The sequence below is a fragment of the Peromyscus californicus genome, unplaced genomic scaffold (genome assembly GCF_007827085.1).
Source record: "Peromyscus californicus insignis strain IS unplaced genomic scaffold, ASM782708v3 Scaffold_21__1_contigs__length_65335640, whole genome shotgun sequence".
Classification (NCBI taxonomy): Eukaryota; Metazoa; Chordata; class Mammalia; order Rodentia; family Cricetidae; genus Peromyscus; species Peromyscus californicus.
Window position 1 is genome coordinate 43,141,947 of NW_026294514.1, and position 26,482 is coordinate 43,168,428.

The following is a 26,482-nucleotide window of genomic DNA, read 5'->3' on the forward strand; positions in this document are numbered from 1 at the left end:
TCGAGACAGGGTTTCTCTGTGTAGCTTTGCGCCTTTCCTGGAACTCACTTGGTAGCCCAGGCTGGCCTTGAACTCACAGAGATCCGCCTGGCTCTGCCTCCCGAGTGCTGGGATTAAAGGCGTGCACCACCACCGCCCGTACGGTGACTTCTTAATTTAACTCCAGTAGACACGTAGAAAGCATCTATTGAATGCATGGGCAGTCGCATGCATGAATGAATGCGTGACTAGCTGCGTGCATGCATTGAATGAGTGACTGGCTGCATGTAAGCTGAATAGCTGAGACCAGCCGTGAGGATGATGGAAGGAAGCATCCAGCAAGTCAGGCTCGCTCCACACAGCCTTGAACACAGGACATTCACAGCATTGCCTGTGATTAGCTGCTGTTTCTGTCCCAGGAGGTTGGCCAAGAGCCTTCTTTAGAAGAGTAAACATTTCTACTTCAGTTTAGAAAAAAAAATGCCCCCTCGTGGTTTCTGCTTGTTTTTTTTTTTTTTTTTTTTTTTTTTTGTTGTTGTTGTTGTTGTTGACAGTGAGGCATTTTATGAATCCCTATTTGGAGAAAACAATTAAACAAAAATCCCAATGGACTTAAGGAAACCATCAGTTATAACTAGGAAAACACAAATAGTTAATGGAAATAGATTTATGACTAGGGGGGAATGGGAATTCAGAGGACCAGAAAAACAGGACAGTCGCGTTCAAAACCATGTTTATTGATTTGTTTGTTTAGTGTATGTGCCATGGTGCAAGTGTGGAGGGCAGAGGGTAAAACTCGTGGGAGTCAGTTCTCTCCTTCTAGCATGTGGATTCTGGGCCTTGAACCCGGGTTGTCAGGCCCCCGTAGCGGGCCCTTTCACTCGCCATCTCCACAGCCCCCGAAGCTTCTGACAGCAGAGAAGGTACAAGGTGTATGTGTGTGTTTGGGGCAGTGCAGTGAGGGAGAGCTTCTGTATTCTTCAGAGTTACCTTTTAGTTCAGGAGACCTTCCTCTGACTTCTGCAGTGTTGATGGATCAAGGCGAGACTTCAGGGGAGGAGCTGCCTGGTTAGTAAAATGCGGCTCACAGGGCAGCCTTATATCGCCTAGCCAAGTGGTCGCAACTGTTTCTTCCCTGTCGTCCAGAGTTAAATCTTTCCCAAGCAGTTTCTCTCACATAAGGACAAATGAGGTCCTGTGATGGCATCAGCAGCTCGTGATGCTTCCCTGCAAGTGACACACGCATTGTCTCCACCTTTAGTTCTGTTACATACAGAGACTTGCCCCAGCTGACCTCGAGAGGCATTTGGGCACATACTGCATTTGTTTGGCAGTTTTCAGCTCCTGGGGTGTTCTTCTTTGAGAAGCATCTCCTCGCTCATGGCATCATGGCACGGATGAGCAGACAGAAAGTCAGGTGCACCATAGGGCACCTGGATCAGCTGGCTGCCTAGGGTGGCAGTAATACTGCTCCATCAGGTTGGAGAGGACTGTGGTCAGAAGGTAAGAAAGCCTCCTGCTCTGAGTCTATCAAACTGTGTCACTACAGCCAGGGATGCAAGATGCAGAAGGGTCAGAGATGAACCTGAGGGAGTCTGGTAGGCCAAAGACAAGGCCTGTGGGCCTCATGTCCTGCTTGGGTTGTTGGATGTATTTGAAAGAAATGGGCTCCAGCAGGATCGTAGAAGAGCATGGCACAGTCTTAGTGTAATTTGGAAGAGTGGGTCCTGGGACAGGATGGAGAGCAAGCCGTTTAGGAGCTTGAGCAAAGGTCTATGTGGTGAGAAAACAACCTAACCAAAGGCGTTTCTGACCGTGACAGGCTCCCATGGTCAGGAGATTGTGTGGAGGGCATGGCCGCCTGTTGACGCTTGTGAGGACAGCACCTTCCACTCAGTGTGGTGCTGAGTCACGGTGAGCCATGCCTAGACAGAAAGCATGAGCTTGGCGTTATTTAGACGTAAGTTCTGGTCTGTCGTTTAGCAGCTAGGTGGCCGTGGACAGGTGGCTTAATGACCTGGATTTAAGCCTCTGCAGCTGCAAAGTAGGGATGCTAGTGTCCCCTTCTGGGATTGTTAACTCCGTCTCTGTGAGCTTAAGCTTTGCTCTGAGTGACGCAACTGTACCAAGACAACCTAAGATGGTACTTGGAATTTGCTTCTGTGACTCCATGGGGGGTTGGGTGGGTAAAGCCAGTGCTAGCCTGGTGACGGTGACATTTCATGACAGATATTTATTGGCTGCTAGAATAAGGGTCCTGGAAAGAATCTAGACCCAAGCCTGCCTTATAAGGGCACACCCACTATTTTCTCTGTGTCCCCAGCTTCTCAAAGAGAGCTGAATATCTAGTACCAAGGCAGTAGCTGTTTGTCAACTGACTGGCTGAATGTGTAAAAGCAAGAAGTGTCCATCTTTACATCAGATGAGGGGCAGGCAGGAAATATTGACTACCGCATACGCTCCTCAAGGTTATACACTCTGACCCCCGAGTGCCTACCTCCAGAAGAAATGGGACTTGAAGATGTTTTTCTGGACTGACAAGATTATTGACCTATTTTTAATGCCCTGCAGCGACCCTGACCTGACTTCACGGGGCGGGGTGGGGGGGTGGGGGGGTGGCTTGTCTTAGGAGAGCACTCCATGACAGCGCAGTGGCTTGCAGATAAAACAAGTTCCCTGGAGGAGTGACTGAGGGGCCTGCTGGCTTTGCTGGAACAAGGCCCGCAGAGTTCTTCTCTGTTTATGTGTTGATGAAGTTGCTAGTGAGCCGCGGAGCCCTGGGGTGGGGCAGAAGCACTTACAGCTGCAGGGTGCCTGTGGCAAGTCACTGTGCCAGGTCACTATTGCCCTCGTGTGCCCCGAAGATGAAGAAGACTGGGTCAGCGGAGGCACAGGCATGTGACTGCACCTGTTTACCATCCTGTGACTGTCCCCATCAGTACTGGATCCATGCCTATTTGGGTTTTTGAGGAGAAGAAAGTTTATGCAGGAAAAAAAAAAAGGAAAAAGATTCAGACTGTCGCTGACTCTACGCTTTTTGCTGAAATGTTTAAATAGACTTTTGACATGTTTGGACGTAGCTCGTGTGGGTTCCGTCATAAAAGGCCCCAGAAGGGAATTGTGCTAGGTTATAGGTTCTGTGTTTTAAATTTTATAGGCATAGATGTTAAACATGCCTCTTCCAGTGGCCACCCAAGAGCATAACATGATATTTTATCCATGCTTCTGGGGCATGTAACTAACATTGCTACTACTGTTCTGGGCTCTGCCCAAGAGTGGCCATGTAAAAATTTTCCCAAACAGAAACCTGCATTCTCGCTATGATTTTTGATGGAGACGCTATGTTTGGCATCCATTTCCTATGTGCCTGTAACCTGAAAATAATTGCTGTATTCTTGGGGCCTCTAGCCTTAGGCCTTTCTACTGTAGAGGAAGCCTGAAGTGAACTCTGGCAAAACTAGAATCCCAGTGACCCAGTGCAGAACCAGGCTTATGGGCAAATTGCATGATGTGGTTGAAGTAAGATTGGCACAGTGTACAGTGCTGAGGGCGTGTAAGTGTGCATCTCAATAAAGTCGTTTGAGGCCATTCACCATGCAAGACGAGGTTAAAATAGAAATACAAATGCCCAGAGTTGGACAGATAGAGCCCACGGGGCTCCCTTTTGAATGTATCTCACTAACTTAAGCATAGTGTTTAAGATCCACTTGGAGCAAAATTTAGCCAGCATGACAGCGTCTTGAAAGGAGACTGTTCATGGCTGTGGAAGCTGAAGGTGAGGGGAGTGGGCAGCGGAGCAGACCAACTGCCCTGCAGCATCCTGAGAGCAGAGGCAGGCAGAGGGCATTGATATCGGGGGGGGGGGGGGGGGAAGAGATCTGGTGGGGGCACCATACTAGATATGAGGTCAGATTAAATATTGTCACACATGCTACGTGGGAGTATTGAAACAGTTGATTGTTGAGTCAGATGCGTCAGTATCGCGACTACTTCTAAAAGTCACCTGTACATTTGGGTGGTCATTTTGGACAGTTTGTTACCATCTTGTTTATTTAACATTTTAGTTTCCACATACTGGTTGCGCGTGGACCGAGATAACTGATATTTTTCAGTGCGATGTCCAAGTAGAACTTTTTCAAGTTTTATGGTTTTCTTTGGCAATTGTGAGTTGTTTTCATGTTTGATTTGGAGGAAAGCTTAAGAAAGGTCTGGCAGAGCTTTGTCTCAGAGGAAGGCACCCGGAACAGCTTATGAAGAGTAAAACTGTTTCCAACCTTAAGGTGTAGTGATTTGGTGGCTGCAGAGGTGTCTCAGTGGTTAAGAGCACTTAAGAGGACCCGGATTTCCATCACCCCCGGTGGTGACTTCCAACTGCCTGTAACTCTGGTTCCAAAGGATCCAAGGCCCTCTTCTGGCCTCCATGGAGACCAGGCTCATGTCCCAATCACATGCTACGCATCTGTACAGGCAGGGAAAATGCTATTGCACACTTTAAAAATGTCGTAATTTTTATTTTGCAGACTAACAGGTTCTTGAGGTAGCCAATAAAGTTTCCTTGCTTCCATCTCAGCTGTTAATCCCAGTAGAAAGAGAACGAAAATGCGGTCACAGATCAGAACTAGAATTGATGTTGAATACGATCCACGACTGGGGGATTGGTACCCAACACTGGGTGTGTAGTCTACTCTGAAAGCATGGAGAAGTTCACAGTTCTGTGTAGTCATAGTTACTATAGGGAGGACCTCAGTGCAGCGCCGTGAAGAACAGCGAGAAGCCAGCAGACGAGGTGGGCAGACAGTCACACCCGCGTTTCCAACGTGGCTCTTTGGAGCTTCTGGATAGAGAGAGTGGAACGCAACTAAAATCAGGGGCCGATTTTCCTTCCCAATCCCAGCTTCTACTGCTGACTTCAGCAGAAGCCTGGGCACACTTAGGCATGGAGGAGAGTAGAGTGAATGAGCCAAAGGTCCAGGCAGGCAGCGGGGTTGCCTGGCTGAGGCTGTGCATGGTTTAGACAGAAGCCGTTATGCGCACTTGGAACTGGGTGTCAAGGGCACCACATAGGAAAGAGTTTTCATAAAATGCCAGTGTTTTTTAAAATGCCAGGTGCCGGATAGATCCTATTTAAAAGCATGTGGGATTTTTGGTTTTGTTTTTCTAATCCAGTTGTTTTTCTTGAATTCAATTGTAAAGGCTAAATTTTTTTCAAAGATTTATTTCTATTATTTTTATTTACCTATATGTATATATGTATGTGTGTATGTTTTGTTTTTCTTATTTTTGGATTCATTGTAAAGACTAAATTTTTTCAAAGATTTATTTTCATTGTTTTTATATATGAATACATATGTTTGTATGTATGTGTGTGTGAGAATGTATGCCACATGTGCGCATGCCTGTGGAGGCCAGAAGGCTGCCAGCTCCCCTGCAGCTGGAGTTACAAGCACTTGTTAGTGCTGGGAACTGGACCAAATTCTGTCCTCTGGAAGAGAGTATGCACACTTAACTACTGAGCCATCTCTTCAACCCCCAAGACCATTTTTTAAATTAAAAAAAAAAAATTAAGTGCTCGCTTCGGCAGCACATATACTAAAAAATTGGAACGATACAGAGAAGATTAGCATGGCCCCTGCGCAAGGATGACACGCAAATTCGTGAAGCGTTCCATATTTAAAAAAAAAAAAATTAAAATAGTTTGGATTTTGGCTTACTTGCAGCCTTAAAAGTGAGCTTGCTGCTTCTCTCTGGATGCAGAAGGATGTTTGAGACTTTTTGTTTGAATGCACGGGATTTCATCCCTCAGGACATACCAGGCAGCTCCCCTGCTATCCTCCGCTCGGGAAGTGTGACCTGGTGTGCCCAGGTGGATGCTACGTCTGCAGTGGGTTGCTGTCTCAGCTGAGAAGACTGTTCTTTGCTGTGAAGGGATGCTGCCTCATCCCTCAGGGGCTCATACCAACGTTCCTGAGACATGGTCCAAGTGAAGACTGGTCCTAGCCTTGGGTTCATGGCACACACAGCAGTGTGAGCCCCAGACTGTGCCATACGCTATAAAAACATCTGGGAGTGTGTTGTGAATTGGGACTGATACAAAGCCACCTCACAGCATAGTATCTGGTTATAGTTTTTAAGTTTCTAGAGTATGTTAATTTTTTTTTTTTTTTTTAATCACACTGTTACCGTTCCTGATGCTTTCCTGTAGACTTAGGGACCTGCTTCCAGATAGTTCTCTCCCCACTTCCTTTACCTCTCTCGTTCAAATCAATCATCTTTATAAAGAAGTGCCTATGTGCATACTCACAGCTGTTGTGAATACGGAAGGCATAAATGATTCAGTCCTCGGCCTGGGCTTTGTAACCCGAGGACGACAAACCAGCCTGTGAAACATGGTGATGTCAGGGAGCAGAAGGGAACCGGATCATCTCATAGGGTCTCTATGGGGAGTGGTTGCACACCTTTTCATTTTTCTACGTTTCTGTAGCCATTCCCACTGGGCTCCCCGGAGCGACAGTATGCCAATGTTACCCTTCCCCATTTCTCTGTGTTGTGTTCTTTCATGTTGTCTATATTCTGGTCGGCTCTGTCTCTTTGAGGTGTGAAGCGCAGGTGTATTTGTGGGAAGAAAGCTGTTCAGGCATGGTGGTGGTAAGAGAGTGGTTTACAGGTGGAATACATCTAAAAGTCTCCACCAGCCCTCGCTCTTTGATGCATCCTATGTGGCAGCATCAAAGAGGCCCCCTGGTGTGAGCAGCCTCGCCCTCCACTAACTGCTGGGGCTGGAACCCTTAGTCACCACACACATTGCTTTGGAGTCCCCGGGAAACCTGTCTGTGAAGATGGCCACATTAACTCTATAGCGCCACGTGGCCCTCCGAATGCTACCATGCTATGGTTGCTTCTCAGCCCTACTCTGGAGTTAGGTGGCAGCTTCTCCACAAATCCCCCGATTTCACCAAAGAAGCTGTTTGAAGTCACACAAGTAACAGACCGGAAGGTTCTAGAATCCAGACTTTCTGATGCCAAGTTTGCAGTGACTCTTGTGGACTTGCTTGCTGCTGTTACATTTGCTATGAAAATGTCCGCACGAGCACAGAACATCAGTGTTTACTCTTTCATTCCCTCTCCTCTGTGAGTGAGGAGGTACTGGTGGGGAGGGGGGGGGGGGCTCTTTACGTTTGCTGCTCTTTCTGAAAGATGAATAGTATGGGCAGCTGTCCCTTCTGCTGAGAACACTTTGAGGACCGTCACTTTCTTCTCTGCTCGCTTTCCCTGGAACCGACCTTGTCCCAGAAAACCACCCTGAGCCAGTGTGGAACTCTGGTCCTCCAGGATATCTCTTGGGGGCTCCAGGTTAACCTGACCCATTTTGTGACAGATTACAACTATTTTTAATGTCTAACCCACCTTTTAAAGACACACCCTCGTCCTCCTTGAGAGCACACAGCAGCCCTTCACAGAACAGGAAGTGTCTCTGGATGCTGCCTGGCGAGTTGGAACACACGGCTCTCACGTGACTGTCTTCGTGCACTTGTTAGGTGAACTTGCAGACTGAGAATTGCCCCATAGGCAGTGCGACAGCAGCCGTCTCCTGCACAGCAGCTGCCTGTGCTTTGGCACAGAATACTTGGGTCTCTTGTGGGGGGTTTGGCATTCATGGAGGTTGTAGTGCTGTATAGCCCTCCCCATGTTTCTTCTGTAGGACTTAATCTTTACTAGGCATGAACAAAGAATGTTATTTGTCAAAGGCAAGGGATGAAAATCTGTATGCAGGTGGATTTTCAGCAATATCAAAGTATGGAAGCAAACTTTTTTGAGGGGAGAAAGGAAACATTTAGAGCCTTTGCAAGGGAGGAAGAGAAATAGAAATTGGGAGTGTCTTTGTCATGTTAGATGGTGATGTTCAGCTTGTCCAGCATCCAGGTGTTGTCAGCTTAAAAAGTCCCTTAATTCTGAAGAACTGTCTATAGTAAATCCTAAGGCATATATCTGGTGGGATGTATTCATACCTCAGAGACCCCTTCTATACGAAGGTGGCTTTCACCCATTTCTAACGGTCATGGTTGTCTAGTGTCCTGTCCTCTAATGATTTGGCATTCACAGGGCACAAAGGAGGCACTGTGACTCCCTGATTACCAGTGAGGGGGACAGAGTTAGCACCATGCAATAGTCAGTCAGCCACCAAGCCCTACAGTAGAGTCCCCAGGGACTGCTATCGGGAGCCTCAGAAACAAGGAAAAAACTGACCTATATTCTATAATTACATTAAAACCTGGAGAAAGAAAGAAAACAAAAACAAGTCCTGTGGCTTTTCTGAAAGAGTAGTTGAGAGTCAGAAATACAGATTGAACATCCATAATCCCAAAGTCAAAAATGCTCCATAATTCAAAACTTTTTGAGCATCACAAATGGAAAATTCCATACCCCAAACTATTTTGTGTTCAAAATTATTTTAAAATACTGTGTAAATTTACCTTCAGCCTGTGTCATATGTATATGAATTTTATGTTTAGATTTTGGTTCTTCAAGATATTTCATTTTATATGTGCTAATATTCTAATATCTGGGAAGGAGGCAGCCTTGAAATCTGAATACTTCTGCTCCCAAGCATTTTGGAAGAAGTATTCTAACTGCCTTGGTCTTGCCATGGGGGGGTACCATGAGTCACCTCAGCATGCTTCCTGTCCTTGCCGCTGAACTTGCAGGAGTCTGGAATGCCATATTATTCTATAGCAGTGATCTTTGTTTTCTATTGTTTTACATTTTAGTTTTCACAAAGGCAAATTGAATGTCTCACTCTTGAGGGTGCTGGGTTCGCGAACTATCCCAGTGGTAACTGACGTTAACTCTGTAGTGATGCCTTACCTTCCCCTAAGAAAGGCCCCTTAATCCATGAATAGAAAACGCAGGTCAGAAACAAAAATAGAGGTGGCTGGAGGCAGGAGGGCTGTGGAGGGGCAAAGAGAGACTATTTTCTGCCCATTGACCCTGGGTCAGCAGCCTTGAGGAAGTCTGGCTCCTGCAGAGAGGACATGGGACAGGAAGGAGGTGTTATGTCTCAGCCTGCCCTGGGTCCTTTTGCAGGGACACATCTGCTGCAAACACACAGGTGTGTTTCCAGAAGCAGAAACACAGAAGAGGCCATTCGTGTCTCTGAGGGTTCTGTTTGGTTAGGAAGTATCTCTTCTGATGGGATGGGCTGATAAAATTTTCCAGATCTTGAGATGTGGTAGCATTTTGCAGTAATAATAAAATACTCTCATTGTTTTGAAGAAGGCCAATCTTCCCGTAACTGGCTTCCAAACCGTGGATGTGGATAAAGGGTTTTTAAATCTGGCTTGTTCACTTTTTGTGTGCAGAAGATAAAAGCCATCAAGCTGCCCTTTTGGAGAGTTTGTAGCAGTGTCTGACAAAGCTTTTCGTTGACTTCCCTTCTCAGCACTGTGATGGTGGCTGGTGTGCCACTGTGAGGGTTTTTGTTGTGGTTGTTGTTGTTGTTTTTTGTTTTTTCCTCATCCAATTGGCAGGGCTCACCTCATATTTCCCTGGGAAAAATAATCTTAAGTTTTCTGGTTCTGTAGATAATTTATAGAACGTTCCTTCGACCATAAAATTTGGGGTGATTGAAGACAATGGATACATCTTTCAGATTGATTATGCTTCTGCCGCGATATTTTAAGTCATACAACTTGGTAAATCTATAAAGGCGTGGTTGAGCCCAGAGCTGTGGCCTTGGGTGCTGTTGAGGCATCCTGAAACTTGTCCAGGCTTCGGCATATTTAGGTCACTCGGTGTTTGTGACCAGGCAGTATATAATGGCGGTGGCTTGGGAACACAGGGTCTGTACGTTTTGCTGATACCCAGGGAACCTGACAACAGATGTTCAAAATAGAGTTGCAGAGGCAGAATATACCAACCTTGTACAAAAACTCCCTCCCTTTCTCCAGTTTCTACAGTCTGGGACAGTCATTCAGTGCAAAGGGGTGAGGTTTGGGATGTAGGGGAAAGTGGATGACTGTTAGCGGTTTTTAAGTTGTGAATCCAGACGATTTGTAGGAGATTAGCCTCTGAGGCCTAGTGTCCACAAGTTAATGCTTGCTCTTCTCAAGGAGGAAGAAAATTATGCAGCACTGTCAAATGTCTTTCCTGGGGCTCAGTCCATTCTGTTTTAAGCCCTTAACAGGTTTTGAGCCATATGGCAGAGTCAGGTTAAAAAGGCATTCTGAAGGAATCCTGCTGATTACAGATTGGGCCAGAATACTGGCTCTTTGCTTTTATCACCTTCCTATGACCAGGACCCTATACACTTAAACCTTTTTCTCCATCATTAATTCAGAGTGAGAGCACTCCCCCAAAGGGCACTCTGAAACCCCGCTTGTAGGGCAGTTGAAGAGGTTCCCCATTTGTTATCAGCATGAAAACAGTCTCAGGAGAAGAAAACATTTCAAAAGGCAGAGTGCCATAATGAGGCCTTTATTTAAGGGCGAGCCGCCTGCCCAAGCAGGGGACCTTTGGAAAGGCATGTAATTGGCACACATTTCTAGAGAAAGTACAATGGTCATGAATGGCTGATTGTTGTGAAAATAGGCTTTCTATTTCTACCAGGGTCTCAGAAAACGTTAGACCTTGGCCTGTGGCTCCTAGGGATTTAGGGGAGCACATGCTAGAACTGTGCTAGGAAGAGAAGGTAAGACTCAGGTCCTTTTCCTGATTTGGGTCCCCGTTTTCTTCTCTCCATTCTTTCCAGCTCCTTCTGTGCCTGCCTTTTTTTCTTCTTCCCATATTTCCACGAGACTGTGTTGTGTGTGCGTGTGTGCATATAAAACAACTGTAGAAGACACTAACAGAAGGTATTTTCATGAATGCAAAGCAAATCTTAAGATTTAATAACTCTGTGAAGGGTTGAAATTTCTCCCACTAGTATTTTTTTTAAGCACATTTTAGAAATACCTTTTCTTGGGTAAGGAAGAAATTATTTACTTAGAAAGGAAGCATGACTACAGTAGTTTATTAGAATAGACAGACCTGAAGTATCAATAGAGGAGGTGGAAGAAAATACAAATTATAAAAAGTGGATTACCATTTTTAAAAAAAAATGAAGCCATTGGAGAAAACCCTTGCTAGAGCTTTGGTGTGTTTAAAAGCTGCCTTCACGACGTTTATAAACAGTAGGAGTCCGCTCCAGCGTGTGTTTTACAGATTGAAAACAGAGCTGGCTAATCTTAGCTGTGAGGCCATAAAAGGAGAGAAAAGGGAATGTATAGCTTTGCAGGGGGTACAAGTGCAGTAAATCATGAGGGTTCATGGTGACACCCCAGACAAGCCGCGACACCCATATGAGAGTTGTGGGTGTGCCTTTCCAACTCTTCAAATAGACCAATCTGGATCTACTTATATAGTTTTTATTATAGTAAGTATACAGAATGCACAAGTTGGCATTTTAGCTCTCATTGAGTGTGTCATTCAGTGGTTTTACTCAGTGGTAGGCAGCCATCACTACTATCCCCTGAACATTTCATTACCCCAGCGAGGTGTTCCGTGCCTCTTAAGCAGTAGTTGGTTTACTCCCCTGGTCCATCACCAGGCAATGGTAACCCAGCTTTCTTCTCCGTGTCTGTGGATTTGTATATTCTAGGTGTCGTGTGCTAGTGGAATCATATAGTATTGGTGCGTGTTTCCATCTCACATCAGAATTGTCTTCTTTATTTTGTCTGATAAGTCCAATGTAGGTCTGGACCATGTTGTGGTTATCCACCCATCTTTTGACAGACATTTGGGTATACTCACCATTTGACTGCTGCAAACAGTGTGATTGGAACATTGATAATCGGTGTTTTTAAAAGTTTCTATTAGGGAGACCGTGTTAAGGACACATGGGTGACTAGCAGAATGGGCACGTGACTTTGTGTTGCCCATTCTCCCATAGGTAGCAATGCCCACATACCTGCAAGGCTGCACAGCACAGAATGTATACCTCAGCCAGAGAGGGAGCCCCATTGCAGGTGCACAAGTGACGTTAAAAGTAGATGGAGAGCAGTGAACGGTGGGGAATGCAGAAGACTCATGGCTGCTTAAGGTCCTGAGAATAAGTCAGTGATGGAGGAGTGCTCAGCCCGGAATAATGTCTACACCTCCCCCACTACGTCTTAGGAAGCCTTATGAAAAAAGGAACAGGATGAATGAAAAAGCGTAGAGGAGGGGATAAAGGCTGCAACACGCCACCTTCTGGAGATGACACAACCATTGTAGTCAAACACAACGGCAGCTGTACCAGTCCTTTACACAACTGCCCTGTCAACAGTCCGTCATGGATGGGGGGCATTGTTTACGGGGCCGGACTCTTCCCTGCTGAACTAGATAGATTCTTGGGGAGGGGAGTCTGTATTCACTTGCAAAGCCACTAGTGAGCCCATTGGGTTCCAATGGGTAGTTCTAAAGCCATGCTCACATAGACGGCCCTATTTGAACTCAGTGGATTACAAAACAAAAGAAAAAGATATGAATGTAGAAAGGAGTTTTGTAGGGAGGGGAGTAGGGTTTGGTAAGGGGTGAGTGGGAAGTAAGAGAGGGCGGTGGTGAGCGTGATCAGATCACACAATACACATATGTGAAATTGCCAGTGAACAAATTTAATTAATGATAGAAGTAAAGTAGACGGAAGAGACGGTTCAGTGGGTAAGGGTACTTGTAGCACAATCACGAGGACCTGAGTTCAAGTCCCCAACAACCCTGTAAAAAGCTGGGTGTGGCCCTGTGGGCCTACAGCCCCAGCACTGTAAGGGGGCAGAGACAAGGAAGATCACCGGGCCTTGCTGGCTTTCAGCCAAGCTCCAGTTTCAGTGAGAGACCCTGTCTCCTGGGAATGAGGTGGGAGAGTGAAAGACCAGGACACCTGACCTCCTCCTCCTCCTGGCTCCTGCATGTGCACATGGGTACTGACTCCCCTTCCCTCAGGCCACCATGTTATTAGATAGCTCAGGATTGATGCCCCTAATGTGGAGGCGTTCTAGAAATAGTCTAGATGATCAAGTCCTCCTAAGGCTGTGGGAGAGGAGAAGGAAGAAAGGATGGTGTGTGGTGGCTGGGAGGTACACACGTGGAGTGAACAGAGAGAAGAATCAATGGTGACAGAAGACAGATGTCCTTGAGGTTGGAGAGTAGGCCTCCAGGGGCCCCCAAAGTGATGGAGAACTGAGCAATAATGATGCGGCCATGCAGAAAGAAGCATCGCCCACAGGTGACAGAAAGCGCAGTCTCTAGGATCCAGAGACCACATGAGAAAACACAGGTTAGAAAGAAGCCCCTCAGCTTCCTGCATTGCGACCTTTCAATTTCTCCATTCTGTCTCTTTCTTCTTTGTTTCATTCTAATCGTTTTGAAAGTCCCTAGAAAATCTGTATGTTCTATAGCCTGAAGAGACTTGCCAGCTACGTGAAGAAATCTTCCACTCTGGAATACTGATCCACAGCTCCATTCAATCACGATTCTCTTATTTAGAACAAGACAGGAGATGTTCCTACCAAGCCAAGGGGAAGCCTTGTGAAAGAGGCTGAGCTTTTCGGGTCTGGTTTTCAGTTTGGGAGAAGAAAAAGTGAAAACCCAGAAATGGACAGGGGATTGGAAAGAGAAGAGTTGGTCAAAATGCCCGATAGAGAGATAGAGCCCGGCAGATGCAAGACAAGCTGCCTGGGGCTGTCTCATGGGGCCATCCCAGACCTGAATCCCCACAAAGCTGATTAATTCAGACGGTGTCAGCCTTCCCACTCATTTTATTTTACTATGTTGAAGAAAAGCCTAGACTTTCCCCTCCGATGGTTAGGATCGGACAGTGTGGAGAGAACATTGTTGCAACTTGTATTCTGGTGGTTTGACATACCCCATAAATTGTGTGTGAAATCACTGCTCCCATTGGTTCTCCCCCGTACTTAGCAGCATCATGCAAAGTCTGACCTACTTAGCTCCCGTGGTGATGGAAGCAATCCCTTCTTGTGGGAAAGTTCGACTGTTAAAGTCTCTCCTATAAGTATGAGCAGGCAATAATAGTAAGACATTTTCCCAACAAGACATCGTGTGAGCTCTGAGGTACTGCTCTAAATCGTCCAGAAAGAACATGCAGAAACCCACAGAGTTGGTTTTGCCCTCCAAGTATACATTTCTACGCAGAATGGAAAACACTTTTTTTCTGAACATTGGGTTTCTCCTAGAGAGAAGAAAGCTAGAGTGATTCATAGTGACTCTTTTTCTGACCACGAAAAGACATAATTGCTTTTACCCTAAGTTCTGCTTACTGTCATTGTCACTTATTAAGCACATGACTGTAATTCACCCTTATAGGAACCCTTTCTCTAAGGAAGTTATTGCTATTACTTGCTTGTTTTTGTTTTTGAGACAGTCTCACTATCCCTGACAGACCTGGAACTCTGTATATAGAACAGACTGGCCTCAAACTCACAGAGATACCCCTATGGTGTGCTGGGATATTCACCACCACACTCAGGGCCAGTCATTACTGTTATTCCTAATTATAAATAAGGAAGTTCCTGTCCAAGTGGTGTGGTGGTTTGAATGAGAATGACTCCCATAGGCTCACGTGTTTCAATACTTGGTCCCCAGTGATGGAACTGTTTGGGAAGGATTAAGGGGGTGTGGTTTTGTGGAAGGTGCAAAAGCCCATGCCATTTCCCAGTTAGTTCCCTCTGACTTGTGGTTGTTGCCTCAACTTGATATGATCTCTCAGCTACTTCTCCAGCACCATGCCCGCCTGCTCGCTACCATCTTTCCTGCCATGATGGTCCAGGACTCTAACCCTCTAGAACTGTAAGCCCCAATGAACTCTTCTACAAGTTGTCTTGATCACAGCTGTGGAGGAGCTGCTTATAGATGTCATTTAGAGGCCCCCAAATAAGGCTGTGCGAGTAATGGACATATCTGCCCCCACCCCCATGAACAAACCACACACAGGCACAGCTCAAAAGCGCTCTAGCCCTGCATGTCAGTAGAAGGGTTCCCAGAATGGTGCCCGATGAGACCGCTTCTGTCCCTGGCTGTGTGGTTTTTGCCTAGTGAGTTGGTCCCACCACCTTGCTGCAGCCTCAGCAAAGTGCCAGCTGTTGGAGCTTGCTTGGTGCTGCCAGGCTGCTGAAGAACCCTTTCCCGGGACTGTTGTGGTGGTGTCCCAGCATCAGAGGCTGGAGCCTCGGGTTCCCCAAGTGGCGGTCGGTCTAGCAGATAATGGTGGCTCTAATCATGGCTCTCTCAATTAGCTTTTGAGGGGCTGCACTGGAAACATTTGGCCTGGCAGCTGACCATGCTTCCAAATTGTGAGTTATTCTGTCTCATAAATATAATACGGTGGCAGAAGTTATTTGTGGTTTGGAGTATCAAGCTACCTACCTACCCAGAGCATTTTCTTAAAGAAGGGCACTCAGCCCTGGAGATAAGGAAACTGCCTTCTTGGATTTTCACCACATAAAGCTTAGGTTGTTTGTGTGCTTACAAAGAATGCTGCTCCCAGTGCAACCCTTTCCTAGCCATCCTCCTCACTAAGGCATGCTTGAGATGGCCGAGGACCTGCTGGTGCCAGCCGCTGCAGCCCCAAGATCTGTTCTGCCCTCTGCCCATCCTTAGCCCCAAGGGCAGCATTGCTCTTGAAGCCCTTCTGCTCCCGGGTTGCCTTTCACCGGGCGCAGGTTCGCTCCTAGCTCTTACCAGGGCTGGCCAGCCCTTCTTCAGCATCAGAGCCTGTAGGGGCTTCTCACACATCCTGCCCCTCCTCTGTAGTCTAGTTACTGCCTTTGCATAATTAAACCATTTGTAATTCTCAGAGAAAGCTTCTGGTCCATAAGAATCATAAAACCGTGGGGCAAGCTCTTCCCACCCCCACCTCCCACACATCATTTGGGGTGCGCCGTAGTAAATGCTTGGAGGAAAGGATCTAGGAGCCTGGAAACAGGAATTACTGGAGATTTTGCCTTAGAACTGGAATGGATTTTCTGCATGGTGCCAGCCAGGCCAGTGTTTGAGCAGTGTGGTGGATGATTAATGGAACTAGGCTGTGACTGTAGATAACAAGGATCTAGGCAGATTTGGGTCAGTAAGTCACATGAACGTTATACTTCGCCTAGGAGGAAAGCCTCAAGATAGGAAACCCTGAGCCCAGGAAGGCAATTAGAGATTGGGACTTTCGTTTGCTTGCCCCAAGTGCCCATTGGTCCCCATGTTGCCCTCTGCAAGATGTACATGAGGGGCCCCAGCCACACAGAGCTAGCTAATCTTGTCTGGAGGTTAATCCTGTTTAATTTCCTGTTGATTTCTATGTGGTGTAAGGCTCAGGGCCCCTCAGTCTCAACCCATCACTGGCAGGTGGGAAGACAAAGGGTTATTCATTAGGATGTTGAATGTTTGATTCCACTATCCCTAAAATGAAAATCTTTCCTGATTCAAAAGAATAATATAGGTCATCCTGACTAAAGGGCTTTAACTTAGGAGTTATCAGCTTTGCTATGTTGCAAAAACAGCGTGTATTCAGTAGGAGCTGTCCTTGGAATCTTGGGGTTTGATCTTTTCCTGGGCCAGGGGTGTTTGATGCGGGCACTACCCTCTTGTGCTGTGCTGGACAGCAGCTCCCAGTCAGCTGTGGGCATGAGTGGAAGTCCCGAGCACCCTCCATGTGCTGTGCTGCTCGACTGTGCCATTTGGTAGAGAAAAATAAAGCACTCTTTGAAAGTAGAATATTTTCTATCTACTGTGAGTTATTTTATCAGGATATAATCCCATTGTGCCTCAAGGAACATCTATTAATTTTGACTTTTTAGTGGAATTTGTAAAAATCTGTAGTCACTCGTAATTCTGTTACTCATTGACAAATAGCTATGAGCATTTTAATTTTAAAAAGATTTGTTTTATTATTTTATATATATGAGTGTTTAACCTGTATGTATGTCTGTGTACCATGTGTGTGCCTGGTACCACAAAGGTCAGAAGAAGGCATTGGATACCCAGGGACTGGATGGAGTTACTGATGGCTGTGTGAAGCCCTGTGGGTGCTGGGAATTGAACCAGGATCCTCTGGAAAAGCAGCAAGTGTTCTTAACTGCTGAGCCAGCTATCCAGCCCCCCCTGCGTTGGCATCTTAAAAGTGTATTAGCATCCAAACATTTTCAAGACAAAAATATTTAATCGTGTTAAGATTATATGTGGTTTTTTATTTTTTACACTGAAAAGAGTAAGAGTTTATGAAAAATTCCCCATGTCTTTAAATATTTTAATAATCGTTTTAATGGCTGTGCAATATTATGTTAACCATTTTCAGTGACATTGAAAACTTACACACCTAATGTTTCCCTCCCATTTTACCAAGACCATTTTCGAACATTTGATAAACTTAACTTGATAATGAACACCTTTATTCATCTTGCTTACAGTATGCGTTAACATTTTGGCATACTTGGTTTATCTCCTGTGTCCATTTGCCCTTATATCTTTTAGCTTTTTGGTTCATTTGAAAATAAATTATAGACTTCCCACTAAATATACATTGTTAATTAGAGATATTTTCCTTTACTGAATGAAATGCACAGATCTTGGATTTTTTTTTTAACTCATTGAGTTTTGACGAGTGTGAAGGTGGTGAGCCTCACAGTATGGCCGATCTTGATTAAGCTAAGTGAAGTGGGAAGACCTGCCCATGGAAGGTAGCACCATCTGTCCCACTGGCTTGGCCCTAGACTGTGCAAAGCATAGCAGAGCTTTTCTCCTCCTCGGTTTCCTGACTGGATACACAGTCACCTTCAGCCACTGCTGGATGTGACTTCTGTACCATGATGGAGTCAAACCCACCCATCCTTAAATTGCAAAAGACACTAATTAAAACGATACCCTAAGTCAAATTAGAGCATTGTGGTAGATCACTATAAAATATTGCCAAATTGCCGGGCGGTGGTGGCGCACGCCTTTAATCCCAGCACTCGGGAGGCAGAGCCAGGCGGATCTCTGTGAGTTCGAGGCCAGCCTGGTCTCCAAAGTGAGTTCCAGGAGAGGCGCAAAGCTACACAGAGAAACCCTGTCTTGAAAAACCAAAAAAAAAAAAAAAAAAAAAAAAAAAAAAAATTGCCAAATGTAGCCCACAACCTCATATACATTTGTGTTTGAAAATTAAGTGAAAATGATAAATACTTTCTCTAGTCACAATGTATCTGAAGAAATGACCCATGAAGTTTCTTTGTAAAGGGCTCACAGTGTTTTAATTATATTTGTTCATATAATTTTTCAACTCTGCTTCATTTTTCTATGCGTGCTTTTCTTTTTATTTTATTATGCTAGGGAATAGTTTGCCTGTCTTTGGACTGGGTGATTTCCTTCTGGTGAACCAGGAAGACAGAGGCAGATTGTTTTGGGGTTTTGGTTTTTTGGGTTTTTTTGTTTTGATTTGAGACCAGGTCTCTTATGTAGCCCAAGCCGGCTTATATCTTGATCTTCCTTCCTCAGCCTGCTGAGTTCTGGGAATGTTAGCAAGCGCCACCACACCCAGCTCTTCCCAGAGACAAATTGTGCTTACAGATACAGCTTTATCTTCGGGCAATTGGCATGCTTTTCCAACTTTTATCACCATGCAAGGGCTACTTAGCCACTCCCTACTAAAGGAGTCAGTCCGGGCTTCTGACATGCAGACTCTGATTGGCTGTTTCGTACAATGCTTGGTGGTGACGTTGATGCCCATGTGTGCTCATGAAGAGTTGGGGAGTTCTTCGTACAGTTTGGGGAGAGACTACTTTGCTTTGGGTGAATCCTCATTTTATAGTGACCATGACAGTTTTTACGGTTTTGTAGGGACCATGATTTCTCGTTTTTCTATGGAGAATTGTAATTTACCGTCATTACCTTCCATTTGTCTTATATTATTTGGTAGTACATTTCAGAGCAATCTTCCAATAAGTAGGTGTCAAGATACGTGTCCACAGGGTTTTAAATGAATTATTCAGCCACCTTATATAGTACAGAGCAGTGGTGGGTCCTGTTCCTCACAGTTGCGTGTGTTCTACCATGCCATTTTGATCACTGCGTTCCCTGGGGAAAGGTTGTATTTAATAGGTTGGGTGTGCTTACTGGGGACCTCTGTCCATCCATGGGCCTTGTGGCCACAGACACTGTGGCTTTTGACAGGCCATTGCCCTTGTCTGTCGCTTTTCACCTCTTCAGGGTTTGGCCGTGGGGAATCGGCTTCTGTAATTATATTTTCCTTCAGCTCAGTGTGTCTTAATATAACTTCCTTCCTTGACTTTGTGGTGTTTTTGCCTGCCGATGACAGTTTTCTGACTGACTTTTCCAAATAAGGATGTGCGCTGTCTGCAGCTCAGATCTTTCAGAACCCTCCTGAGTGCCAGCAAGTGCATCTTGTAGCTGTGCAAGAGGCGCTTCAAGAGTGGGGTGGCTTCCTAGAATAGTCCTTTGGGCTCTTTGGCCAAAGGAAGGCAAGACATATTGGGGGTGAGAAAACATGCCAGTCAGAGCTCAGAAAGAAAAGGAAAAAAAGATACCTAGAATCTGGGAGATTAAGACTATGTGGTCCTTGGGAATGTTGCTCTAACAACCTGGGGACCATGACCAAGGACATAGGATGAGATGTTCTAAAGCTGGTGTCCCTAGTATGAGCATGTCAGCATCACTTGACTTTTCAGTTATGTAACCAGTAATTCATTCTTCCCCTTCCTCTCTCTCCTCCTCCTCCTCTCTCCCTTTCTCTTCCTCTCTTCCTCTCTTCCTCTCTCTCTCTCTCTCTCTCTCTCTCTCTCTCTCTCTCTCTCTTCCTCTCTCTCTCTTCCCCCCTCTCTCTCTTCCTCTCTTCCTCTCTCTCTCTCTCTCTCTCTCTCTCTCTCTCTCTCTCTCTCTTCCTCTCTTCCTCTCTTCCTCTCTCTCTCTCTCTCTCTCTCTCTCTCTCTCTCTCTCTCTCTCTCTCTCTCTCATTCAGCTTTAAAGTTGGTAGTGTGTTGGTTTGGGCTGCTATAACAAAATGTCCCAGGCTGGGTAGCATACACCACAACTTCTTACACTGTGGCTCACAACCCCATATCTGCCAGGGCCTGCGCATGTTCATCTTGGGGTTTCACTGTTGTCTTGGTGCTGAACGCCTACCCTGCTCACTTTCACTGTGCGAGTGGTCACACCTCCCGAGGTCAAAGGACACTGCCTCAGACACCTGGGGTCAGGATGTTTTAGGAATTTTAGCGTTTTTTGCTGATAATAAAAAAAATTCAGCTCTTATAAGAGCGCAATGGTTTAAATACAGAAGTCAAGAATTTTGTTCTCCTACCATCATTCCTCAGCAGACAAGTTCACGTTAGTATCATTTAGGATTATATTGTGAGAAAATGTTTGGTTTTTCAAGATTGTTGTCTAAGTCGCTGACTTGAGTTTTATTTTATTTTAAAAAAGGGTTTTATTTATTTATTTATTTATTTATTTATTTATTTATTTATTTATTTATTTATTTATTTTGATGAATTTGCTTTGGGAATCGGATAGAATTTCCAACCATTTCTGAAATGGCCCTAAATATACTTCTGCTTCTTTCATTGTTTTCATTTCATGCCAAGTGGTGTTCTTAGCATTGACAATCATAAAATCAAAATATTGATCAACTCTGAAAAACGTTGAAGATGTTTTACATCCTGTGCTGCCAAGTGTTCAGCCAAGATGTCGCTCATCATGTCAAAGTAAACAAGCGCACGGGCCTCATTAGTGTGCAGATTTGCCTTAATCTTTAATAAGTGGAAAAATTCCATGTATAGCAGAATTGCTTTTAAGTAAGTTTCCTTATTGTTTGTTACCAGTAATTGTTGGTTTTATAGTCATATTCTGTATAACTATTGCTTGAAGTCACATGAAGATTTGTTAGGCACAAAGATACCAGGAATAGAAAAGGTTCAAGAAGTCCTGACTTAAACAACAGATCTCTTAGTTTTGGAAGTTGTGGAGTCCAGGGTCAGTGGGATTAAAGGTGTGCGCCACCACAGCCCGGCTTGGACAAGGATGATCTTATCAACCACTCTTCATTGGGCACTTAACATTGGGCACCATGCCCTCCGTTACACATCTATCATGGATTGAATGTTTATCTCCTCCCAGCTCATATATTGAAGCCCCTAAGATCCAGTGTGATGGTGTGAGGACAGAAGGATTTAGGTCTGGTGAAATCCAGCTTAGCATGGCTGAGCTCTACCCAAGGCTCCTTGGGGGCTTGCAGAGGCTGCCTCCTTGGGAGATTATCCAACAGGATACAGACCAAGCACTGGTGTCTCTTTCTTTTAGGGTAACATCAATCCCATTATGGTGGCTGCACCCTCAGGATTTCACCAGACCTAAATCCTTCTCTCCTCACACCATCACCCTGGATCTTAGGGGCTTCAACATATGAGCTGGGAGGAGATAAACATTCAATCCATGATAGATGTGTAACAGAGGGCATGGTGCCCAATGTTAAGTGCCCAATGAAGAGTGGTTGATAAGATCATCCTTGTCCTTTTGACAGGACCTAGGAAAGGGGACTTTTTCTGTGCCACAGCTATGATGTTTTTCTATTGGACAGAGGGTTGTGTGTCCTCAGCCCCTGCTGTATAACTCTCTTCCTAGGAGCCTGTAGAGGGTTAGGTGACATGGTGGTTTGAATGAGAACTGTTCCCCATTGGCTCATGAATTTAAACACTTAATCCTCAGTTGTTGGTGCTGTTTGAGGAGGTTATGATACCTTTGGGAGATGGAGCCTGGCTGGAGGAAGTCCATTACTAAGGGGCAGGCTGTGAGTTAATTGCCTCGCCCATTTCCTGTTTCCTCTCTCTGCTTCCTCTGTGTAAATGGAACTGTAACCAGCCAGTTTCTGTTCCAACCAGCATGTCCGGCCTTCCCCACCATTGTGGACTCTAGCCCTTTGGAACTGTAGGCCAAAATAAACTCTTGAAGTTGTTTTTGGTCACGATATTTTGTCACAGCCACGGAGAAGTAACTACCACAGATGAAGAGGAGGAAAAAAGGCGACAACTTCAGAGCACATTGCACGAAGGCCAGGCTGGTCACAGCCTTTTTTCACACCTTCTAGCACTTGAACGAGAACTAATAGAATCTTTGTACCTGTAACCCTAAAAGGAACAGACACTTCTACCACCTTCTGTGATGGTTAGCTTTAATTATCAACTCAACCTAACCTAGAGTTGCGTGAGGAAATCCTCAGTGGGGGGTTGTCCACACTGGGTTGGTTGTCCTAATTAATTGATGTGGAATAACCCAGCCCAGTGTGCATTTCCCCTCCCTAGGCAGGGGAGAAGTTGAGCTGAGCACAAACAAGCAGGTGAGCCCTTTCTGTCTTGACTGTGGGTGGGTGTTTGAAGTTTCTGCCTTGACTTCCCCACAGTGATGGCTTGTAATCTGGAATCATGAACTGGAAGTGAACCCTTTCTTTTGGTTGGGGTATTTTACCACAGCGACAGAAATGAAACCAGAGCACCCTCATGTCTCAGTCTGATGTTTCTCTGTGTGCCAAATCATAAAACAAAACAAAACAAAAGAACAAACAAACACAAAATAAACTGCTTCTGCATCTGGCTCCCCACACTGACTCGTTTTACAATGTCCTCTTTTTCTTTTTTTTTTGCCTCCACTTACTAACAATTCACATTTTTTAAGCTTTAAGCAACCGACCTTGCCAATTCTGAAATTACTTAAAAGAATTGGGCTTAAAATAGGAAGTCTTGATAATTGACATGAAAGCCCAAATAACTGAGCTGGCAAGATGGTTCAGTGGGCATTGTTGCTTGCTGTCCAGCCTGATGACCTGAGTTCAACCCCTGGAACCCACCTGGTGGAAGGAGAGAATTGACGCCCACAAGTTGTTCTCTGACCTCCACATGTGTACCATGGCATGCACCCCCCTCCACCCCCAATAAAGAAAGCCCAAATAAGCCGGGCGGTGGTGGCGCACGCCTTTAATCCCATCATTTGGGAGGCAGAGGCAGGTGGATCTTTGTGAGTTCGAGGCCAGCCTGGTCTACAGAGTGAGATCCAGGAAAGGCGCAAAGCGACACAGAGAAACCCTGTCTCGAAAAACCAAAAAAAAAAAAAAAAAAAGAAAGCCCAAATAATTGCCTGACTTTTATGTGGTAAACACAACATGCAAAGGGCTTAAGTAGATTCGGTCTGGATTCACAAACTTTGTTCTTTATGTAGCAATGCAAAGTTCATTTGCTGGTAGTTGATCAGACTGAAAGGTGTACCCAAGTCCCCAGTCCCACCTTCCACTTAATTGGCACCCACATTTACTCTTTCTTTTCATTGTTTTTAGAAGAGACATGGATCGCTTTGTCATGCACAGGAATAAGCTGGGTATGAAACGTGCCACACAGCCCACCCCAACCCCAGGGTCCCCTCTGTAGAGTCCTCTGTCCCGAGCATTCCATATTGGACCAGACTCCGGAGGAGACCTTTACTGAGAACACAGTTATCCCTCACAGTGGCTTGCCTCTCTGCTTCGGGACCTGCATTAATAGTGGGGTACTTGGCTGGTTTCTCCAATCCTTGGGACTTCACATGTATATGTGATACCCGAAGGACCAAGCACATAAAAGACACTACCGGTTTGTGGGATGAGACCCAGGACGTTGGTGAATAAGTGGCTGCTGCATACCTGCCCCCCGTGAGGTCCGAGACAGCCCTTCTGTTTTTTTTTTTTCAGTATTCGTTGTTTTAATTTCCTAACCTTTTCTCATTTGCGTAGATATTGGACTTTGATGGGGGGGGGGGGGCTTACATACACTGAGCACATGGAGCACCTTGCAGTACCCTCAGCCTTTTGTCATTTCAAAGACAGTGACATGCACTGTAGATGATGGGGGACTGTGAAGAGCCATCAAAGAGAATGAAAATGGCCCCTAATGCTGTCACAGTGATCACCAACATTGTAATGTGTACTCCTTCAACCCACTTTCCTGGATTGCACCTGTAATAGGATGACATTTGTGTTCTAATCCCGTGGAGATGCTGCTCATCACGTGCACTTTCCTTGTGACACATCGGGAGCATTTCCTGTATCCGCCCATATTTTTCAAAAGCATCACCATTGTATCTGAAGATCAGTGTAGCAGATGGCTGGTTTAAGTGTATGTAGCAGCCTGTATTGTGTACTGGTGACTTGGCTCAAGTAGATTTTAGATACTCTTACAACAACAACAATAAAAAAAAAAGTCGCCGGGTGGTGGTGGCGCACGCCTTTAATCCCAGCACTCGGGAGGCAGAGGCAGGCGGATCTTTGTGAGTTCGAGGCCAGCCTGGTCTACAGAGCGAGATCCAGGAAAGGCACAAAGCTACACAGAGAAACCCTGTCTCGAAAAACAAACAAACAAAAGTCAAGTGACTGAAATGCTGCATGTGTTAACTTGCTTGGCTTAGTAATCACTCCACGTGCCTATATGTGTATCAAGATGTCATCCTGAGCACAGTAAACATACACAGTAAAAAGCAAAGAAAGGTGACTGAGGTGTCTCCACAGCACCCGTTTAACTTAGTGCTGTGTGTGAAGAGCATTCTAACTGAACATCTCAGCATCTGCCCTCAGGGTCCAGCCCCAGGGGTGTGCCAGGACTGGAGTTAGAGCCCAGCTTCCATCCCATTCATGCCTCTCTAGGTGGGTCCTTCCTAACCCAGGTGCCCTGCTTTTGTTGAATCTATAAGTATCCAAGCAGGAAAACAAACAAACAAACAAACAAAATACAATCCTTTGTTTTAATTGTGTGTCATAAACGAAATGATTCTTTTTTGTTTTGTTTTTGTTTTTTTGAGACTGGGTCTTTCTACATAGCCCTGGCTGTCCTGGAACTCACTATGTAGACCAGGCTAGCTTTGAACTCACAGATCTGCTGCCTCTGCCTCCTGAGTGCTGATGTTAAAGGCATGTGCCACCATGCCCAGTTTAAGAAAATTCTGGGATTTTTTGTTTTTTTTGGCGGGGGGTGGGGTGGGGGGGTGGGTGGGTGGGTGGAGGCTAGAGTTACAGATGGTTATGAGCCACTATATGGGTTTTAGGAGTCAAACTCCTAAAGTTTGTAAGAGCAGCTAATGCTCTTAACTGCTGACCCATCACTCCAACTCCCACTTTTTTTTTTTTTAATGCTTCTTTTACCTTGAAAATTTTAGATAAATGTTCCACAAGCTTACACCAGCTAGCCCATTCTTTCCTCACTGGTTTAAAATGTTGCCTGTGTAGATTGCTAAAATCTCATCTTCCCTCAATGCTGTTTGTAAGCTTTTTGTTTCGTTTCATGAACCTGTGTAATGTTGTTGCAGCACCGAGCCATTATGTTGTATTTCTGTATCTACTAGAGTGACCCTACCCTCATTGTTTCCTTTTCAATGTATCCTTGCCTATTTTGACCAGTTTGTAGCTCTTGATTTAGAGTTTTTCTGCCAAAGACTGGGATGTTTAATGCTGTCAACTTTGCAGGTGATGATGGTTTTAACCAGTGCTTAGCTCTGTCTGTGCTGTGCAGAACATCCAAGGGAGAACGGAGACTATATCCACCAGTGATTAGCTCTGTCTGTGCTGTGCAGAGCATGCAGGGAAAATGGAGGCTGTATCCTCAGAGACTGTATCCACCAGTGCTTAGCTCTGTCTGTGCTGTGCAGAGCATCCAGGGGAGAACGGAGGCTGTATCCTCAGACCGTATCGTCAAAGCACATTTGAAGATCAAGCAATTTAATTTAGCCTCACAGCTCTAGTTTGCTAACCCTGTTCTAGATGAATTCTAGAATCACTTTGTTAAGTCCTTAGAAATTCTGACTATGCTCATACACACATACAAAGTACATCAAATAGTACACACACACACACACACACACACACACACACACACACACACACTGCCTGTTATAGACACATTGCATATTATTCCCACATTACATAGTAAAGGGAGAGGGATTTGGACAAAATGATATCGTCTTCTTAAAGAAAGGTAATGTCTCTATAGCATCAAGTCTCCCCTATGGGCAACATTTATCGTTACCGTTCATTGATCACCAGTATTTCATGTTTGCCCTCCAGTGGGTTCTGCAGACTTCTGGTGAATGTTAAGGCCTGTAGTTTCTTCCACTCTGGTTGCCATCATGAATTCAGTCTTTTTCAGCAGTCTTGTGATTCCCAGCCTTGTCCGTGGTTTGTTAGATCACAGGACTGGAGGAGTCCTCCACCCACAGGCTCCCTGCTCCCAGCAGGCCTCACCCTGATGTGATCCATCCTCCAGCACCCAATGACTCTGCACCGGAGTTCAGAGCCTTTTGTCTCTGCTTCCAGCTTTCATCTCACATCTGCTTATTTCATTTTCTTCTGGCACACACGGCATCTGTTACTGGAAGGCCGGTAAATCCTGGGGTCGCTCTCCGTGGCAGGCCTTGGCTCACGGATACACGTTTTCACTATTGTCGATCTGCGTTTGTATTGCTTGTGTTAAAGCTGAGGGAACAGGACCAT

General features: G+C 45.3%; 1 protein-coding gene and 1 non-coding gene across 8 annotated transcripts in view; both read left to right on the top strand.

Annotated features, from left to right (window-relative positions):
* The window catches only part of Mtcl1 (microtubule crosslinking factor 1), a 120,531-nt gene that overhangs the window by 37,190 nt on the left and 56,859 nt on the right, over positions 1–26,482 (top strand). The gene's annotated exons all lie outside the window — the stretch shown is intronic.
* On the top strand, positions 5,545–5,653 carry LOC128118059 (U6 spliceosomal RNA). Its single transcript, XR_008220983.1, has one exon. It is a non-coding gene; the product is annotated as a U6 spliceosomal RNA (small nuclear RNA).